Source organism: Ovis aries, chromosome X, assembly GCF_016772045.2.
Source record: "Ovis aries strain OAR_USU_Benz2616 breed Rambouillet chromosome X, ARS-UI_Ramb_v3.0, whole genome shotgun sequence".
NCBI lineage: Eukaryota > Metazoa > Chordata > Mammalia > Artiodactyla > Bovidae > Ovis > Ovis aries.
This window is the reverse complement of record NC_056080.1, coordinates 66,053,000-66,070,350: the sequence shown is the minus strand read 5'-3', so window position 1 is coordinate 66,070,350 and position 17,351 is coordinate 66,053,000. Positions and strand designations below refer to the sequence as shown.

General features: G+C 37.8%; 1 long non-coding RNA gene across 1 annotated transcript in view; it reads left to right on the top strand.

Annotated features, from left to right (window-relative positions):
• LOC101112291 (uncharacterized) overlaps positions 1 to 16,160 on the top strand; it is a 37,161-nt gene extending 21,001 nt beyond the window's left edge. Inside the window, exons 2-6 of the long non-coding RNA XR_173470.5 lie at positions 1,375 to 1,464; positions 2,937 to 3,073; positions 4,534 to 4,743; positions 7,733 to 7,863; positions 8,994 to 16,160. This is a non-coding gene — a long non-coding RNA (uncharacterized LOC101112291). The remainder of the gene's footprint in view (positions 1 to 1,374; positions 1,465 to 2,936; positions 3,074 to 4,533; positions 4,744 to 7,732; positions 7,864 to 8,993) is intronic.
• The last annotated feature ends 1,191 nt before the right edge of the window (positions 16,161 to 17,351 follow it).

The following is a 17,351-nucleotide window of genomic DNA, read 5'->3' as shown; positions in this document are numbered from 1 at the left end:
CTTTTTCCTGTTCCATTTTCTTTCTCTTAGATGCTACCCATACAAAAATTGGAGGGTCCTTCCATGTTTCTACCTCATCTGTAATTTATATATCACCATATGAGTTAACAAAATTACAAAATTAATATTGTGTATCTGGCCCTACGCTAGGCTGTATTGAAGTGAGGGATAGAAATGCTATAGTCCTATATAATCTCATCCCTAATATGGTTATATTGTTAAAAAAGCTAATATAAGCACACTTGAAATAACTGTAGAACATAATAATCAAGTACTGTCTTGTGTGAATTATATGTTTTAGAGTTTTAAAAAATGAGCACACTAGGGTTTGAAGTTGATAGGGTGAACTTGAGGTAGGTTAACTTTTGTCTTTGGTCCAGGACATGATTACTATTACAGCCACCTGGGTAGTATAATGTTTATTTTAATGTCATTTGGTTTTTACCTTTTTTGAATGCACGGAAAGTGATTAGAAATAACACCTGGCCATTGTGTTTGGTTCTATCCAGGCTGGCAAATTGTTGATTGTTTTAAGCTTGAGTTTTTCAAGCTCTAGGGATTGGGAGTATAAATCTGATATGTTAGAACTTTGTATGCTTCTTATTCTCTCTCTGCCCAAGAACAGATGAGAGTAGCAGTGTCTTTTTAGTTTGAGATATTTGTGGATCCTGTTTGGCAAGAGGGTAATAGAGAAATATGTTTTATAAGACCATGACCTTCCCCTCTTCCCTTTCACCTTTTTCAACAAATACTTTTGTGAGCTAAAAAGATTAGCCTCTCTGGTGTAAAAAGAACAAAGATCCAACTGAAAAAATATTAACATCAAATTTGAAAACTTTTTTTTGTGCATGTTCATGTATCCCAGCAAGAGCAAGAAGAATTATATTAATGAGCTGGGCTTCTCTCACTGCCCATTTTAATTAATATCCATGTTTCCTCACAGCTTGTTTCCCCCAGCCAGTGCCTAAAGATATTTGTCTGACTGACTGGAGGTAATATATGAATAGTCCTGAGCCTTCTTGTTTCTCAAACTGAAGTAATCTGTCAGGATGCAGCACCTTTTAAAGGAACAGGTTTTTTTGAGATCCTAAAGAGTAAATGTTTTGAGTAACACTGACTTAAGTTATTTGAAATGTAAACATGGTTTCCAATTTCAAAATAGCTTTGTCAAAAATATAATATTTTATATAACATTTTAAATAATTTATATAGAACTTGGAGATCGTGAGAATATATCCACAAACCCCCAGGGTTCTTATCACCCCAATTTGAGAAACACTGGTCTGTGCTTATGAGATCATTTATTGCAGTTAATCAAGTTATCATTCAATGTTAATATACAGCTATAACTATTTATTGAAATTTGTTTTAAAGGGATGAATTCTGAGCTGGTTCCCCCCCACTCAAGAGGAAGGATGGATCAAGTTTAGGTGGAGTGAAGGCTGCACTGGACAGCATCCAAAGGTGAATCTTGGCGTTGTATTTCAGTTCATTGCTTGAAATAAAATCTCTAGCAGTTTTAGAAAGGGATGCTTTGGGAATGTTGGCATCTTCAAACTCAAGATAAACCTTTAATTCAACAGATATTTATTAGACCAGGCACTGGAATAAATAGTAAAATCAAAGACATAGTTCCTGTCCAGGAATCTGCTATCTCATGGTGGATACAGAAGTGAACAACTTATTATGGTATTGGGCAGTTTGAGTATCATAAAATTTGGGGGAAATTCTGTGGTTCATAGAGGAAGAAGACTGGGGGAAAACACTGTTACTAAGCAAAGTGATCAGTTCAGTTCAGTTCATTTCAGTCACTCAGTCGTGTCCAACTCTTTGAGACCCCATGAACTGCAGCACGCCAGCCCTCCCTGTCCATCACCAACTCCCAGAGCCTACCCAAACTCATGTCCATTGAGTCGGTGATGCCATCCAACCATCTCATCCTCTGTCGTCCCCTTCTCCTCCTGCCCTCAATCTTTCCTAGCATCAGGGTCTTTTCAAATGAGTCAGCTCTTTGCGTCAGGTGGCTACAGTATTGGAGTTTCAGCTTCAACATCAGTCCTTCAATGAACACCCAGGACATTCCTTTAGAATGGACTGGTTGGATCTCCTTGCAGTCTAAGGGACTCTCAAGAGTCTTCTTCAATACCACAGGTCAAAAGCACCAGTTCTTCAGTGCTCTGCTTTCTTTATAGTCCAACTCTCACATCCATACCTGACTACTGGAAAAAAACAGCCTTGACTAGATGGACCTTTGTCAGCAAAGTAATGTCTCTGCTTTTTAATATGCTGTCTAAGTAGGAAATATAACTTTCCTTCCAAGGAGTAAGTGTCTAGGATTTGTTTGATGCTGACATAAAGATTCTTATAATGTGGTAATTCTTGATCAGGGATCTGGAAGCCATACCTGGTTCTTTCCACACTATACCGTAACATAAAAAATACTTTCAAGATTGCAAACCTGACTTAGACCTTCTTCAGTGACCTCCTATCCTAGAGTAAGGGCAGGTAACCAATTATTAAAAATGATCAAGGCAATTGTACTTCTAGGCAGCAGTAGCAATTCCTCTGCTGCTTTGCATCTTGAAGTATTTTTAGCACCTTTAGGCCACAAACTTAGACAGCCCTTAAAGTAGCTGTTGGTTTGACTCATACTTTCATTTAGCTCTTTTTTCTATACTTGTTTAGTTCTTCTGTGATACTGCCAGGACCTTAGGGAGACAACAAGCTAGAGATGTGAGACAGGAGATACCTATATCTAATATTTCAGGTTAATGCTTCTTAGTGGGTTTTTTGTTGTTGTTGTTGCAGTTCTCTCAGCATTTAAAAAAAATTTATTTTTTTAAATTGAAGGGTAATTGCTTTAAAGAATTCTGTTGTTTTCTGTCAAATTTCACCATGAATATTATATTGAGCCCTGCCCTGTCTTTCTTCTCAAGGACATTCCAAGCATATCAGACCTGAAGACTGCAAGCAACTTTAAGAAGCTCCATATTCAGCAGGGCTTTCCTTTTGAGAATCTGAATAAGCTCCAAGCAATCTAATAGGATGGCTTGCAGTTTCCCTGGAGAAAAAGGTAGTGTAAGGAGCTTATTGTGTGAATTTTGTCTTTGGGCTTAAAGACTTTAACTTCCTGTAGCTCTCCTTTTAAAAACTGAACATGAGCCAGTTTTCATCAATTTCTATACATTTTTTCTTTTTGAGTGTAAGAGTAGAATAATAGAGACCCAAGGGCCTGTGTAAGCTACATTATTGGATCCTTGTTTTTCCTTTTGCATAGATTTGCTTAGTTGTTATAGTAACTGAGGTTTTATGTGCCTGTACCCATTCTTGATTTTTTGAATATCCTGGTACTTTGGTGGTACCTCATTTATATAAGCTATTCAAGAACTATACCATGTAGATTGAGGAGAAAATAATTCTGTTTACCTTGGCAATGCTCCAACATCTTACTGCTTAATATACAAATTATTAATAAAAGAAGGGAATGCTACAAAACTAGGTGAGAGAGACGTACTTTTGTTGAGATGGATCGCTCAATTCTTACCATAGTGCTTTATAAAAGAAGCCTGAGGCAATGTCTTACAGAATTCATATGGTCAGAACACACTGGAATTCTTCTCAAGTGGCTTGATGGCTCTCCTGATAGAGAAAGCTAGCTCCTCCTTTTGTTATTTTCAATCTCTTAATTTCTTGACCTGTATTTTTTGAGGACACAAGGACATAAAAAACCTATGCTCTCAAGCAGGGTCCCCAGCCTCCAGGATCTAATGCCTGGTGATGTGAGGTAGAGCTGATGTAATAATAATAGAAATAAAGTACACAACAAATGTAATGCACTTGAATCATCCCAAAATCATTTCCCCAACCCTGGTCCATGGAAAAATTGTCTTCCATGAAACTGGTCCTGGTGCCAAAAAAGTTAGGGACCACTGCTCTAGAGGATTATTCATCAGTAGAGACTGGTGACTAAAACAAAATATGGGAATCTAGGTAATTATTCAGCTCTAAATTGCTCTTGGAAATGAAGGGAAGTACAAGGAATGGAGCTTGAATGAGTAGAGGAATTTGCATGTTGCTAGACTGGTAGCTCGGAGAAGGTGATGGCACCCTACTCCAGTATTCTTGCCTGGAAAATCCCATGGACGGAGGAGCCTGGTGGGCTGCAGTCCATGGGGTCGTGAAGAGTCGGACACGACTGAGTGACTTCACTTTCACTTTTCACTTTCATGCATTGGAGAAGGAAATGGCAGCCCACTCCAGTGTTGTTGCCTGGAGAATCCCAGGGACGGGGGAGCCTGTTGGGCTGCCATCTATGGGGTCACACAGAGTTGGAAACGACTGAAGTGACTTAGCAGCAGCAGCAGCCTGGTAGCTATTAATAGAATATAAAGCTCTACACGGTTCTAAATCTCCAGTCCTTAATCTGAAGAAAAGGGTAGACATGGTTTAATTTAACCCCTAGTTACTCATTGGGACAGACTTTCCCAGTGTACTGCATTTCAGTAATTTATTTTTCTTTTATCTCTTTTCCAGATTTACCTCAAAAGAATAGGCCTGTTGCTTTACAGTGTTAGTGACCCATTCCCTTTGACGATTCCTAGGTGGAGATGGGGCATGAGGATCCTCCAGGGGAAAGATTCACTACCACTGAGCAACAACTCTAGGCCAGGAGGTTATACCAAGATTCTTTCCTGGGCCCAGTTAAGAAGGTGAAGTCTCAAGACAACCACCACACATCCAGAGGTGGGTTAACTGTCCCTAAAAGCATAATAATTAGTCTTTAATTTCTTGTTTTTCAGTATACATTGCACTTAGCTTTCCATTTAGATTGTTTTAGTCATTGTCATCTATGTCTGCTTTGGTTAAAAAACAAAAAACTGCCTCCTAATTAACCTGGGAAGTAACTGAGTGTGACATGGGTTAAAATGATGATGTGAAGAAAATAGCAGGCTGCATTAGTTAGGGTGTTTAGGATGGGTTGTAGTCTGTGGTAGAAGTGCAGAGCTAAGTTTTAGGAGAACATGGATGATGACTGACACATCTGTGACACTGATCATGGGCCAATTGTCATTCTCCCTCTGATCCCCAAAGTCTCCCTTGAGGCCCTGTTGGAGAATTTTGCCAATCATTTACATACTTCAGGATGCCTTGGGAAAGCTGTGGGACAAAAAAAACAAGCTGTTGAGAAGATAAAATAGAGATTTATCTTTTTATGCTCTGCCTGCTAATTGACAGAAACTTCACAACTATGAATGGGAATGTGATTAGAAGTGGCACAAAGTTGTCTATCATTAGACTGGATCTAAAGAACTAGCACACTGTGTACTTTAGGTCACTGATGAGAGAGGATGGTTAGGGGGATGCAGGTTGAGAGGTAGAGGTAACTGTTCAGTGTAAAAAGTCCTGATTATGTAGCCTTTGTAAAGATTACTGTCCAATTAAAGGAATAAGGCTGTGATTGATGATGTTTCCAGTGCCTCACCGTGTTATTCAGTTCAGTTCAGTTGTTCAGTTGTGTCCGACTCTGCAACCCCATAAACTGCAGCATGCCAGGCCTCCCTGTCCATCACCAACTCCCAGAGTTTACCGAAACTCATGTCCATTGAGTTGGTGATGCCATCTAAGCATCTCATCCTCTGTCATCCCCTTTTCCTCCTGCCTTCAATCTTTCCCAACATCAGGGTCTTTTCCAATGAGTCAGCTGTTCGCACCAGGTGGCCAAAGTATTGGAGTTTCAGCTTCAACATCAGTCCTTCCAATGAACTCCCAGGACTGATTTCCTTTAGGATGGACTGGTTGGATCTCCTTGCAGTCCAAGGGACTCTCAAGAGTCTTCTCCAACACCACAGGTCAAAAGCATCAATTCTTTGGTGCTCAGCTTTCTCTATAGTCTAACTCTCACATCCATACCTGACTACTGGAAAACCATAGCCTTGACTAGACGGACCTTTGTTGACAAAGTAATGTCTCTACTTTTTAATATGCTGTCTAGGTAGGAAATATAACTTTCTTTCCAAAAAGTAAGTGTCTTTTAACTTCATAGCTGCAGTCATAATCTGCAGTGATTTTGGAGCCCCCCAAAATAAAGTCAGCCACTGTTTCCACTGTTTCCTCACCTATCTACCATGAAGTGATGGGACCATGATCTTAGTTTTCTGAATGTTGAGCTTTAAGCCAACGTTTTCTCTCATCTCTTTTACTTTCATCAAGAGGCTCTTTAGTTCTTCTTCACTTTCTGCCATAAGGGTGGTGAGCATCTGCATATCTGAGGTTATTCATATTTCTCCCGGCAATCTTGATTCCAGCTTGTCCTTCATCCAACCCAGTGTTTCTCTGCATATAAATTAAATAAACAAGGTGACAATATATAGCCCTGATGTACTCCTTTTCCTATTTGGAACTAGTCTGCTGTTTCATGTCCAGTTCTAACTGCTGCTTCCTGACCTGCATACAGGTTTCTTAAGAGGCAGATCAGGTGGTCTGGTATTCTCATCTCTTTCAGAATTTTCCACAGTTTATTGTGATTCACACAGTCGAAGGCTTTGGCATAGTCAATAAAGCAGAAATAGATGTTTTTCTGGAACTCTCTTGCTTTTTCCATGATTCAGTAGATGTTGGCAATTTGATCTCTGGTTCCTCTGCCTTTTCTAAAACCAGCTTGAATATCTGGAAGTTCATGGTTCACGTATTGCTGAAGCCTGGCTTGGAGAATTTTGAGCATTACTTTACTAGCATGTGAGATGATTGCAATTGTGTGGTAGTTTGAGTATTCTTTGGCATTGCCTTTCTTTGGGATTGGAATGAAAACTGACCTTTGCCAGTCCTGTGGCCACTGCTGAGTTTTCCAAATTTGCTGGCATATTGAGTGCAGCACTTTCATAGCATCATCTTTTAGGATTTGAAATAGCTCAACTGGAATTCCATCACCTCCACTAGCTTTGTTTGTAGTGATACTTTCTATGGCCCACTTGACTTCACATTCCAGGATGTCTGGCTCTAGATGAGTGATCACATCATCGTGATTATCTAGATTGTGAAGATCTTTTTTGTACAGTTCTTCTGGGTATTCTTGCCGCCTCTTCTTAATATCTTCTGCTTCTGTTAGGTCCATACCATTTCTGTCCTTTATCGAGCCCATCTTTGCGTGAAATGTTCCCTTGGTATCTTTAATTTTCTTGAAGAGATCTCTAGTTTTTCCCATCCTTTCCCATTTTTGCCTTCAAATGGGTATATCTTTCCTTTTCTCCTTTGCTTTTCACTTTGCCTTTTTTCACAGCTATTTCTAAGGCCTCCTCAGCCATTTTGCTTTTTTGCATTTCTTTTTCTTGGGGATGGTCTCGATTCTGTCTCCTGCACAGTGTCATGAACCTCCATCCATAGTTCATCAGGCATTCTGTCTATCAGATCTAGTTCCTTAAATCTATTTCTTACTTCCACTATATAATCATATGGATTTGATTTGGGTCATACCTGAATGGTCTAGTGGTTTTCCCCAAGTGTTATTAGGCAAGATACTTTCCTGTTTATGCCACAGTTTCCTATTCTGTTGAATGAGGCAGTTATATTAGTTTTATCTCTAAGGATCTAAAAGTGTCAACTTTATACTTTTCTAAGCTCCGTAGAGACAGTTTCTATAGCTCATTAATTTGGATCTTCCTATAACTCTAGCACAGTACTCAGTTAATACTTCTTCATGGCATTTACATGGTTTCTTTCTTGTTTTCTTTTGTAGCTCCTGGTTGTTCCCTTCATATTTGCCAAATCATTATCTTTCCCTGAAGCAGTGCAAAGAGCAAGAAATGTGAACACACCAAGGAAGATCAACGTGCCTGGCATGCTAGCATTTTAGAATAGCAGAATGAAGTAAGTTGTTGTTGGTGTAATCCTATGAGCATTACTTTAGAGCTAATGTCTGTTTGATGGAGGTTTGTGTGGGATTACGTATAGTGATCTATGGTGGAAGAGGTGCTGAATGTGAGATGGGAAAATGATCAGTAACCTATATTAACAGTTGGTTTCACTAAAGCAACTCAAAAGATAATATAGTCTGTGTACCAGTTGTGTCATAGGGTAATTTAGTTTCACCTTGTCTGTCTTTTTTACATAGATCATTTGCCACCCTTAGAGGCCTAGACATATAGAAACTTAAGCCAAAAATGTTTCTGTTTTTTGCTGGAAGTCTGGCCTCTCTCACTCTTGTGAGTGAATCTGCAGTTCGGATATAATATTAAAGAAAACCTAGTCCCTGGAGCAGCCATTATAATTGTCAAAAGTATGAAAATCAAATCAATTTTATAAAGGAATGGGGAAAAATGAAGATATAAAATGAGAGGACTAACTAGGTGCTCTCTAAAGGCCCTTTACTATGTATAATATTCACTTATGTGTGGCACCTTATTTGGCTCTCCTGGAAGTCTTGGGAAAGTTGTAGCAGAATGTTGAGGCACATATTCTGTGTTTACTGTGAGATAATATGAGATGGAAGGTGAGATGAGATGTGAGATTAATGTAAACTGCCACTCATTATGTGAACAACCTTTTGGCAATTTAGAGTCTGATTAGACTTGTCTGTTTGTGAAGCTTAAATGAAATCATGTATGTAAAGTGCTTAGTACACTGCCTAGTACATGATAGGTAAAAGATAACCTAAGAAGTTTCATAAGTTCAGTTGACAATACAAGTGACCACTGATACCATCTAGTAGCACATAGTTGATGTGGTTTGATTCTATGTAAAAAATTCCCAAATTAAAAGTTTGTAAGTAGAAGAGTATCTGTGTTGGTGGTAATTGTTGTTATTATAATTATTATTGTTAGTAATATAAATAGTATTGATACTAATAACAGATTATTGCAATTATTAATGTACTTTTTTTGTTTTCTTCTCTTTGTGATGTTTCTTGTGCCTGTCATGCTCCTCACTGTATTTTGTCTCTTCTATTTCTTACCCGCTTCCACCAATGTCTGTCTTTGCTTATCTTTTAAACTCATAAGTGTGTATTTGTTTGCTTGTCTATTTCTTCTTTGAATGTTTTTGGTCTTTCTTGTCTAAAGTATGTCTTACCCATTTCCATGATTCTCTTGCTCGTTTCTTCTCTGTGTATCTTTGTCTCATTTACTTTTTTGTACCCAGGAGTGGTCTGTGTCTTGTCTTGAATGTCTCTCTCTAGTCTTCTTCATTTTGTTGCTGATTCTACTTGCTCTGCTAGATCTAGCTCTTCTTTCACTGTTCTCTTTGAGCCTCTTGAGTTATGTGTGCCTTGTGCTCATTTCTTGCTACGCCTGCCTCTCTTCTTTTTCTCTTTGTGAACTCTGTCACCCATTCCCCTTGTTGGTTTGACATTTTACCTTTTCTGATACTGGCTACCCTTCTGCTGTTTCTACTCTTTATCGTGCATATTTCTCTTTTCTACATATTCTTTGTGCCTTTCTTGGGCCATTTTCTCTTTTTTTCCCCATGCTTTGTGTGCCCCAGTGTCTCTTTGTTCTTTGTGGTTTTCAGTTTCAGCATTCATCTCTGTTCTCTTGGTTCTTCTCTCGTTTTGCCTTTCTATTCACTTTTGAGTATTTCTTTAGTCTATGTCTCCCCCTCTTCGATTTCATGCAATTCTCTCTCCTTGCATATTTTTTGTGCTTGTGTGTGTGTGTGTGCTCTTTTGTGTGTTTGTAAAGGCGCCTCCTAACTGCTTCCAGTAGGTGCAGAGTGTCAGCTATCAAAATAAGCATTGCAGAGCTGTTCCTTATGCCAGGCCACCCTGTGAGATGAACCAAAACCAACAGAAGGTCCAAGGGTCTAGACTGGAGTTGGATAGAAGACTCAAGTCTCAGTGAGACAGAAGGCCAAAGACCCAGGATGGGATTAAAAAAACCTGTCTTGAAGACCTGTGACCCAAAAGATGGAAGTGCCCTAGCACGCATAAAGACCCAGGACTCAAACCTATCTATATAAGACAGAAGGCCCAAGAGAGACAGATATTTCAAGACTAAATTAGATGGAAACTGGAGGTTCATGACAGAGATACCAGGAAAGAAAGAAGCCCCAGGACCAAAGGAAATTCCAAGATGAGACTCTTAAACCCCAGCTCTTTTTTATTGCTAACCCTACTCTTGGACATTTTGAGTTCTCCCTTCCTTCTTCTCATGTCTCCATTTATATCTACTTCTTTTGAGATGTCCTTTTTGATGTTGCTGTTACCTTTAAAAAAAAACATATCTTTAGATCAGTAATATTATGCTTTGGCCTGTTTTTATTACAGTTTTGAGCCACTTATTAAGTTTTTGAAGTTTTAAACTTCCATTTCTCTTCGCCTCTCCACTTGTGAGGGACACATAGCTGACATTATATTTCAGTCCCCTCTTTCCTCAGAAGCTCTAGGCTAATGAGAGAAGGAAAGTATCAGGTTCAGTTATTGAGGGGAAACAAAGTGCCAAGCTAAGTAGAGAAAATGTGAAGAGATGCTCCACAGGCCAATGAGAATTAGACAAGAAATACACAGATGTGCCAGTTTGCTGAGAAGTGTGAGCCAGCAACATGTTACTTATTTGAGCTTGGGTGAGCAGGACACCTGAGGTTTGGGATTCTTATTGATGGTTATGAAGGAGGATTGGGCCTAACACATAATGAGGCCCCAAGGAAGGAGTGTGAACTCCCTGCTCATAGTAGTGGCCTAATAATGTGGTAAGCTGCATAAGTTTTATGCCTCGGTTTAATACCCACCTCTAGGCCTAAAGGTGAGAAAATTTGGGAATATTTAGCAGGTTTAATCCTTTCATTGATTTTTTTCCTTTTACCATAAGGAAAGTTAATTTTAGTGATAATATATATGAAAGCACTGTAAAACACAAAAAAAGCAAGACATTCTCATTAATAATGTATTGGCACTCATGCATAGCTAACATTTGAAAATGCATTGTCAGTTGTGAAGCATTATGTAAATCAAGGGTTATCACACCCTTTTTGTAAAGGGTCAGATGGCAATTATTTTATACTTTGCAGGCCATATGGTCTCTCTCTGCTTTTTTTTCGTTTAAAGTGAATATGGTCTGTGGGCCACAGTTTATCACCCCTGATGTAATTTGCCAGGGACTGTGTGCTGAATGATATTAATTTCTTTCTTTGTGCCTGTCCCTGTATGCATTAAGGATGCAATGATTACTTATGGTCATATCCAGGTGATATGAAGAAAAATATATGAATGTGAGTTATAAACTATTATGCACTTTAAAAGCTTGTCGCAACTTTCAGAGTTGATGAATGAATATTACATGGTATATACATTTCTAGGCACTGTATATACAAAGAACAAAAGTGTGAATAAAGTACTTTCTCAAAAGTATGAAATACTGTACAGATATTAGGAATTAAGTCTATGATAAATGAGTAATTCATGTATTTGTGGCCATTGTGTTTCTGTGGCTCTGATGATTTTGAGTAAAGATGTAGTATTCCAAGTCACAGAAAAGAAAACATTGTTCAGTTGCTAAGTCGTGTCTGACGCTTTGTGACCCCATGAATTGCAGCATGCCAGGCTTCCAAATCCTTAAACTATAAAGTATACTGCAAACACAAGGGATTTAAGCTATTGTGATTACTTATAATGTGCCAGATAACATCCTGGGCACTACAGATGTCAAAGGAAAAAAAATGTTGTTATTATAGAATGATTAAAAATTTTAGATTTTAAAGTGCTTTGTACTAAAGCACTGTATAAATACCAATGGGCTATATGTTTATGAATGAATGAATAAGTATTAATTTCCTTATATATGCCAGCTATTGTTTCAGGTACTGTGAAATCCAAGACAATGCTCCCAAGTAATAAGAGGGATGTTTATGTCCTATACTACTTAGACATAAGGAATTAGATATTACTTATTTTAATCAATAAAGACTTTACTGATGATGTTGAGCTAAATTATTACCAGTATATTTTCCAAGGTAACAGGAAAATGTAATGAATGAGATTGAGCTTTCTAACTATAAAATGCTACATAAATATAAAACATTAGGTGTTTTCTTTGTGAACAAAACTTATGTTGAGACAGACATTTGTTTGTGTGTGTTAGTCATTCAATCATGTCTGACTCTTGTGACCCCATGGACTGTAACCCACCAGACTCCTCTCTCCGTGGATTTCTCCACACAAGAATACTGAAGTGGGTTGTCATTCCCTTCTCTAGGGGATATTCTTGACCCAGAAACTGAACTCAGGTCTCCTGCACTGCAGGCAGATTCTTTACCATCTAAGCTATAGATGCTCATTGTGTGCTTGACCCACTATGAGAAAGGTAGTATAAATCTCTCAGTATACAAACTGAGAGTTTAAATACTTGGTAAATGAATGGGTCATTAATATTAGTTGCCTACTATGTGAACTCACTGTTATAGGCACTAAAGAGACACACAAATTTATTATTTTATTGTGCCTACAGCTGAGAATAGGCAATACACATGTTAATATTTTGTGAACTCTAAAAGCACCATATAAGTGTAACTATTGATTTCCTCAGTTGGTATGCCTAATACTAGGCTTGCAAAATTGTTTCATAGTTATTATACCGTGAAAAAAGTCAGAAAAAATTTGAGCAAGGATTGTTAATTATTGAACACTTCAAATATGATACATAAAGGACTAAATGTCTGATGAATGCAAGACTGGATGATAATTATGTGCCAGTCTCCTTGATAAGCATAAGAGATATGAAGATAATCCATCTTTACTGTGTTCTGGGCAGCAGAATGTAATATATAAAATCAATTTGTAGGTCTTAAACTGGCATACATATATAAGCCATATCTGCTGAATGAACACTGATTACTTACTCTCTCTTATTCCGAGAGAGAGCAACTAAGGATGCAAAAATTCATTGTCATTATTGTTGAACCTGCAACAGAGATCTGTGTAAATTTTACAAAGCTTACTGTTCTATACAGATCTAAAGAATTAACTGTTGACTTAATGAATGGTTACTGATTACTTTCTATCTATAAAGCTCGGAACTGTGTATGCTCTAGGATATAAAAATGACTCTCCTTATCAGATGGTGTAAATAACATGTGTGGGAATCCAGACTAAAAGTTGCTTAACCATTGCTCAGCTTATTTGATGATAAAAATATGGGCAGAATGGAATTGTGCAAGGCAGTATGCTGAATGCTGAGCTAGGTGGAAAGATAAAATCCAGACCAGAAGGCCACTTGCTCCCTGGCTTGACTGAAGGAATGGAATTTTTTTGTTTCTTTGTTTAAAGAGCAAGATGTTATCATTCTCCATTGGTCTTTTAAATGCTGAAGATGGAGGTGAATTCAGTCCACTCTGGCCTGGCATAGAGACACTGAAAGAGTAAAAAATGGTTCAGGTTGGCTTTTAGATTAATTTGATGAACAGTGTCTTTTATGTAAAATACATCATTCTAGGTCCTGAGCATAAGAGATATGAAATGGGCCTAGTCTAAAGGGCTTTAGATAGATCAAAGATCATAACTGAAGATCCAAAAACATATTTGAGTTTTGAGTAAATATTTGAGTTCCCGTTCCCTAGATCCTATTCCTGTTCCTTGAATTCTTGTTCCTATTTTCTTGGTTAAGTCTGGTCCAGAAAACCTATTGACTTTCCTTGGAAACTTAAAAAATAGAAAAAAAAATATTGTTCTTTCAATGTAAAATGAAGATATATTTCTTGGCTCTAGAAAGTATCAATGTCATGTGCTCATTGACCTAGATTGAAGCCAGAAGATTAATAAAAGGCCTCAGAGTTTGTCCTTTAATTCATTAATATTCTGTTTTTATTATAGTTAAATGGGTAAGATGACAATTAGGATTATTATGGCATAGAGTCAGGAAGATGATAAAAAAGATCCTTCCTAGATTTTCCATATTTTGTAAATTATTCACTTGAATGAAGTACTGTTCTTAAGTCCTGAGGAGAATGAAGAGATTTAAATGACCTAGACCAAAATATACTTTAATTTCACTAGTTCATGGAGGACACACAAGAACAAATTTAATAGGAGATTGCAATTCTTTCATTAGTTGGAAAAACTAAAGTAGCTGTGATGTTAAGATACTGAGATGGAATGATTAAACAGATCACCTTCTCTTTGGCATGTTTTGTAGAGAAGGAATAAAAAAGCTTTTCAGTTATTCATACAAGCATTGAAGAAGGTGATGCTAAATGAAATAGATCTGGTAAAAAGGTAATTGTCTTGGAGATGCAGTTAAAAAAACATGAAATGGAGTGAAACTTCATTGAATGAGTGTCTATTTCAAGGCATTGTGCTAATTCCTAGACAGAAAACAAAATAGATTTTGACTGAAAGACACTTACTTGACTTGGAAACTGGTATATAAGAGAAAAGGTTATTGTTAATTAATTTTTAAAATTTATTCATTCATTCTGCAAGTATGTTTGAGTGCCTATTGTAAATAAGCTCCTTAGCTGGATTCTAGCTGGGTTCTCTAGCTAGCCCCCAGAGAGAGACATGAGAAAATGAATGCCTTCCCAGAGAACTTAAAATTTGCCCTTTGGCCTGTTTTCTGATCAGGCCATTTCTAAATGGCTTACTTCCTCAATAATATTATGTGGTTTAATTTCTACTCCATCTTAAGCCACTCTGGCCACTACAATAAGCAGGGGTTTTTACTGAACTTGCTCCTTCAGTTGCAGGATCCTTCCTTATAATAAAACACTTCAGTTTTCCTAACCCATCCCTCATGAAAACTGGTTGTGACCATAGTGAGCCGAAAGAGGGATGAGAAGCAACTGATTCCCAAACTTCAGTCTCGTTGGTACCAACACTGAAGAACCACTCATACTCAAATCACAATTGGTTTTGAAACACACTTACAGTTTTGTCTATGACAAATATACACTGCATAAGTCTTTTTAAAAAACAATCCTCCAATATTACTTAGCAAGTTTGGAGATGGAGACATGATTTGTGTTTTGCAACAACAGCTTCTCAACTAACAACTTAGAAATCTTTCCTTTTTCACCATCAAAACCTGCTTAAGATAAGCCTTGAAAATAGCCTAACAATTTTACCATGCTTAAGTCTTAAGAATAATAGAAATTGAAAGTATTTGGCAAATATTGGAGGGAAAAAAAAATCTACATATAGGCCCAAATGGGCTTTGGCCTTTTCTATTTTTAAATCACTCACAGAGGGTGGGATAGGAGGAAGAGTGAAAGAAAAGGTCAAGCCTGATTCTAAAAAGGGTTGGTCTTAAAAGCATTGCTACCTCCAGATCTAACTTGGGGATTGCTGTTCTTAGTGTAATTCAATTTTAATAACTGGTCACTGTTAAGATGAGGACAAAGTCCTTTGTCCCTACTCATTTCTAAAAGTTTGGCTTAATGGCTATCAGTTAAGCCTGGGGTTATATAATTATGGAATTTATTAAATCTATGTGACCTCTCCATCATAAGGTAGTCTTAAAGCTAAAGTCAGTCCACTACATAGAAAGAGGACTTTATCATTCACTGTAATTCATACATACTTTCAAAGCATCTAAACTTTAAAGTTTACATGGCAAGACAACAATACCATCTGTAAATATAGAAGGAAATAGAAGAATGGCAGGAGATAGTTGATGGAGGTAGCGAATTTGAAGGTCATTTGCGGTAATGTTTGTAGTTTTTCCTTTGTACATTTTTACTTAGGTGTAAGGTGTATCTGATATTAATAATGTTTGTTGTTTAATATGTACTATTAGCTGGACTCAGTAACTCCCCTTTCTCCAGGTAGGGATGAGAGATGCATTATTGGAAAGGAGAAAGTAACAGTCTTCGTTTCACAGTTTCTGGCATCCCAAGGCCACCACTACTGATAAACAAGAATAACAGAACATTCTGTCACCTGATTTTTGTGGCATAAATGAAATTGTGAACAAATTTTTTTCTTAAGAAGAAGAAATGGCTTTACATCTACCCTTTTACCTTAAAAGGATCTGTGCCAAAATGCTCTGATGAATGGAAGACACACTTGGACTTGTGAACTGATTTGAAACACATAATATCTAAGCCTTGGTTGTTTTGAAGATTGAAAAGTCTTGTTCAGTTCGGATAACCACCAAAAAAGCAACCTAAAGCTGTCTATATGTCACAACTGAGACAAATTGGGGAGTTTGTTTAATGTCAAATAAAAATGTACTGTTTTGAAAGCTTTGTTTTTGATGCTAAAACAAGTTCTACCTCACTGTCCTTTCCTAATCACACTAGTTACCTCAGTTTTTGAAAAAGGTTGTCTTAACCACCCAGCTTGGGTAAGTGACTTGAGGTCTCATTTTTTCCTCCTAGCTTCAGTTGCTTTGCTTAGAAATGCTGAGCAGCACATAGCCAATTTTAAAGATGTGTGAAGCAAAAAAATTATTGAAGAACAAGGGTGGGATAGGAATAGGGCATAGAAAATTTAAGGCTGTGGAAAGTAGGATGTATCCAGGAAGGTAATCACTGTAATGAAAGTAACAGGTCCAGTCCTTGAGTAGCTGAAGGGATCTTTGATGTTCTTAAAATTAAATACCCAAATGTTAGATTGGTGACTTCATAGGCAGATGACCCCATGCAGTGTTTATAGGCAAGAGTTTCTACTCCTTGGCATCTTATGCCATTCTTAATTTGGCTAGAGACAGTGCTCAGCTCCCTCTAACAAATGTCAATCACCACAATTTTTCCCCCATCAAAGGTTTTTTTTTTTTTTCCCCAGATTTTTTTTTTTTTTTAAACATGTCCATCTTTGGAATAAGACTTGCTGGAATAATGGCCAATGTAGAGGAAATAAACCTGTAATGGAAGTCACAGAAGAGGCTGCAGGATTTAGGATAGTATAGCACAGAAGGAATTTGTTATCAGGCAGGGGCTCTCATATCCTAGAGTTACAAAACAAATGTTAATCTGGTGGGGAGGACAGTCTGCACATTTACCTGATGGGCTGATCGATCAGATACCAGTGCCCTTTAGTTGCTTCTGTGATCCTTGCCTATATTCTAGTCCTTTGTCATCTTAGTGTTTGCATCTGTTCTGTCAAGTGCTCTCTATTTCCTAATGTCTCTGAAACATCACATTCTCACGTTTATTAAATTAGTCTGTGATGTGATTTCCAAGGTACTGCTACTGCTACTGCTAAGTCACTTTAGTCGTGTCTGACTCTGCAACCCCATAGACGGCAGCCCACCAGGCTCCCCTGTCCCTGGGATTCTCCAGGCAAGAACACTGGAGTGGGTTGCCATTTCCTTCTCCAATGCATGAAAGTGAAAAGTGAAAGTGAAGTCGCTCAGTCGTGTCCGACTCAGTGACACCATGGACTGCAGCCCACCAGGCTCCTCTGCCCATAGGATTTTCCAGGCAAGAGTAAT